The sequence below is a fragment of the Chelmon rostratus genome, chromosome 16, assembly GCF_017976325.1.
Source record: "Chelmon rostratus isolate fCheRos1 chromosome 16, fCheRos1.pri, whole genome shotgun sequence".
Classification (NCBI taxonomy): domain Eukaryota; kingdom Metazoa; phylum Chordata; class Actinopteri; order Chaetodontiformes; family Chaetodontidae; genus Chelmon; species Chelmon rostratus.
Window position 1 is genome coordinate 478,457 of NC_055673.1, and position 4,044 is coordinate 482,500.

General features: G+C 44.7%; 1 protein-coding gene across 1 annotated transcript in view; it reads right to left on the reverse strand.

The window, feature by feature from the left end:
- Positions 1–2,138: 2,138 nt before the first annotated feature.
- Positions 2,139–4,044, reverse strand: part of si:ch211-191i18.2 (uncharacterized protein LOC564095 homolog) — a 9,952-nt gene continuing 8,046 nt past the window's right edge. Inside the window, exon 5 of the mRNA XM_041954784.1 lies at positions 2,139–3,200. The gene's annotated coding sequence lies outside the window, so the exon portion shown is untranslated. The remainder of the gene's footprint in view (positions 3,201–4,044) is intronic.

Genomic DNA, 4,044 nt, shown 5'->3' on the forward strand with positions numbered 1-4,044 from the left:
TGGGAGCTGGAAGCAGCTGGGGGGATGTGGGAGATGGAGTCAAGCAGGAGAAGTTTCCTAATTTGTGCAACCAATGACGTCCTTCCTTCCCCAAATAACTGCAAACAATGGCTAGATGAAGATCCATCGTACCCCTCCTTCAACACTGGCTATACAGCCTCACTCGGTGCAAACTGAGGCTCTCCCGAGGACGGTACACCTGGCAGCGACCCCCGCCTCGCCACTCAGAACAACCAGCCCAGTTATGTCAGACGCCTTTATTTAGAAAGGGAGGCGAAGATGATGGACCAGGTTGCAGATGCTGGAGGACACGGGCCGATGCCTTGCGGTTACTTTCGAGATCACCATCGGCCACTCGAAGCCGTATCTGGTCCTGTGATCCAGCTCTCAGCGTACGTTGTACTTCAGAGAGCTCCCAGTCACTGCTGAGCAGGAAGACCTCGAAAGAAAGACACTGCAGCATTCAGAGTGTAGAGCAGCACGGCTGCAGCGCAACCCAGTGGAGCTTAGATGTCGGGGCTTCGTGGCAACATCCACTGTAAGACTAATGAGAGACCCGGGGGTTAGTGGACGAGCCCTCTGCCAGGTCGTCAAAGAAACATCAGAGGAGGCAGAGAGAAGAGGAAAGACCCCAGCTGGTCTCCCAAATAGGCCAGACAGGAACATGCAGAGGGGGGTGGTTCTGGTTCTGGGACTCCAGAAGGCACCACTGACCCAGCCTGAGCCCTGGCCAACAGTCAACAAGATACCAGAGAGGATCTGGTAGAGGATCAGCCTATAACGCTTTGCTTTACAACCACTTTAATTATCCGGATCAATCGGTGTCGGGTTTGGATCAAAGGCTTGAATCTGATGGCTCTGATGGATCTTTTGAAGTGCTGAATCTGAGGAATGTGTTGAATGTGTCTTCTGGTCCCTGTCGGGGTGTCGTGCAGATTCCTCCTGGACTGAAATAAACGTGGAGCCCGAGGCGTCCGTCACTTCCTGCTCTCGGCTCTCGTCATCGCTCGCTGTGAGTTGTCGACACCGACGGAGTTCGTCTTCTGTAACAGACATTTCTGATCACGATCAAAACTCTGCTGCACGCCGACGCCAGAAATAATCTGAACCCCGAGGGCGTCCTGCAGACTCTCTGCTGTGATTGGCTGTTTGACGTGGAAATATGAAGTCAGTTAGTAATGAATAAATGCTGTGATCCAAAATCCTCGATGAGTCTTTATTCCAATCAGTTGAGTTTGAAGTATTGAAGTATTAATTATATCACAGTTATATAATACTTCATATTCGTATGAATAATATTTGATAATATGACACTAAAGTCTGTTAGAATAAATAATAATGTTCTGATCAGTCGACAGCCGACACGCTGAGAGCTGGACTGAAAACACGTTCCACACTCAGAAGAGCAAAGTAACTGAGTACATTTACTCAAGTACATTTACTCAAGTACTGCAGCTGACTACAAAGGTACTTCACTACATCTCAGAGGACAGTATTACTTCACTACATTTATTTAATAACTCAATAATTAGAATCCAGTGATATATCTGATTCTGAAATGATCCATTCTGCAGAATAAAACGAGTAAAAACTTTACTTCTGCTACTTTAGATGCTAATATTTTTAGACTTAAGTGACATTTTGAATGCAAGATTTATACTTGCAATGTGTATTTGTACACACTTCTTCTTTGAGTACTTCTTCCAACACTGACCAAACTTCACCAGATGAAGGTAGAAGAGGTGTTTGTTCAAAGGAAACAGGAAGTGACTGATCAGCGTCCTGCAGATTAATCTGATGTCTTAAATAATGAAAACAAGCAGAGCCAATCAGACGACACAGATTTTAAAAAAAGGCTTCAGGATGAACATTAAATATTCAGGACTAAATGAGCATCAGGTTGAGGTTTTGAAAGGACATCTTCATCAGGACTGTGTAGGTGGAGACTGATCTGATGAAGCAGGATAAGTCTGAGACCTGAGAGGAACCTGAAGAACGTACTCAGGAAACAGAAACCACACCGTCGGTCAAACATATGACGTCAGGAAACAATAAAAATCACGAGATGTTTCTTTTCACACATTTTATTGCAAAAACACAAACAAATATTAAAGTGAACAAAAAGGGAAGCATAAAAATCTGTTCTAGATTGTTCTGAAAGTCCTCAAATGTTCCTGAATTTGACTAAAAACTGTTCAGAATCTTTTTCTGTTGATTACTTTAATATTTCAGAACTTTTTCTCGACTCTTCGTCCACAAACATCCATCAGACAGAAAGTTTCTGACACAAACTGCTGCAGACGCGTCGCTCAGGCTTTTAATTTGATGGGTTCTTCCTCCTCCCGCTTTTAGAATATTAAAATAATACACGAGCAGAACAATCCACAACAGATGACGGAGGCTGAGAAGTGCTGCTGTTTGACTCACAGAGGAGCAGTGATGGAGTTTGATGCTGCTACACAGACTGAAACATTTTTCATCATCGTTCATTAATATTCATATTATTAACATGAAAGAGTAAAAATAAACTGGAGCATGTATGGAAGTTCATTAATGACCACACCGATGAGTATCATTGGCTGTTGGAAGCGTCAGTCATCTGCACGAGCGGTTACGACTGGAGGAAGAAGGAGAAGATCTGCCAGCTGATTTGAAAAGATAAAACATCTTTCCGGGGATTGTGTTGGTGTTTCGGATTCAATATTTTACTGGACTGGATCGTCCGGACGTTTGCTGATGAAGCCAGGATGTTATTGATCGGTGGATTAACACGAGTGAGTCGCCTCAGTTTCTAATCGACCTCCTGCAGGTCAGGATCGATCAAATCGACGATCTATAACCTGAGCACAAACTTTAAGGGTTAACAGTCGGGCTGCTGGTGAACTTTTCAACAGTTTTGGCATGAACGGACTTCCATACTGCTGCAGTCGACCCACCGGATGTAAAATGTGAGCATCTAGAAGAGGTTCAGTCTGGTCTGTCACACAGTCAAAGAAAAGCCGTGAAAATCGTGATAAAGTTTAAATGGACTGGTGTCTGTGGTGCTGAGAAAGCTTTGTGATTGGCTGAGCTCCACCTGTAAGCCCACGCTGAGGGAAGCTGCGGCTCCTGTCACACTCTGCAGAGGTGATGGGAGCCCTCCCACCGCTGATCAGGTGACCCGCGCCGGTTTCTGCAGGATCGAACCGATCCAGCATCAGCTGCAACACAGAAGAACACGGGTCAGGTTTCCTGAGCGTCGTCCGGACGATGAAGACGAGACGGAGGTCCTGTGAGGTTCATGTGTTCATGTGAGGAAGGTCACAGCCTGTGTGTGATTATAATCTATTGTCTATATTTCTATGTGAAACACAGATTATTCTGGCTGGAACTCATAGAAGAATGAGAACTTCTGTGAGTCACTTTTCATTCAGCAGCTTTTATCTAAGAGCTGATTAGAAATGTCACAGATTTGTTGTGGATCCGTCGAGACTCTCGGAGTTTCCTGAGTTCAGGTTTCAACCTTTCAGCGTGTCACAGGAGCTCATTTCTTCTCAATATCACAACTTTATCGTCATTTCTTCATTAACTTTATCAGAAGCCTCCGAACGGAAATTCAACTCTTTGTTCCTCAGCTGATCAGTTTTCATCACACTGCTATGAAATACTGCAGTACACCACAGTACAGCACAGTACACCACAGTACAGCACAGTACACCACAGTACAGCAGAAACAACCTGAAATTTAAATGTGTGTGTGCAGGCTGAATGTTTGTCTGATAGAAGTTTATCCAGCATGATTCATGTCCACATACGGAGGGTAAATAATGTGTGTGTGTGTGTGTGTCTGTCTGTCTGTGTGTGTGTGTGTGTATATGTGTGTCTGTCTGTGTGTGTCTGTGTGTGTGTGTCTGTCTGTGTGTGTGTGTGTGTGTGTGTATATGTGTGTCTGTCTGTGTGTGTCTGTGTGTGTGTGTCTGTCTGTGTGTGTGTGTGTGTGTGTGTATATGTGTGTGTCTGTCTGTGTGTGTCTGTCTGTGTGTGTGTGTGTGTGTGTGTGTGTGT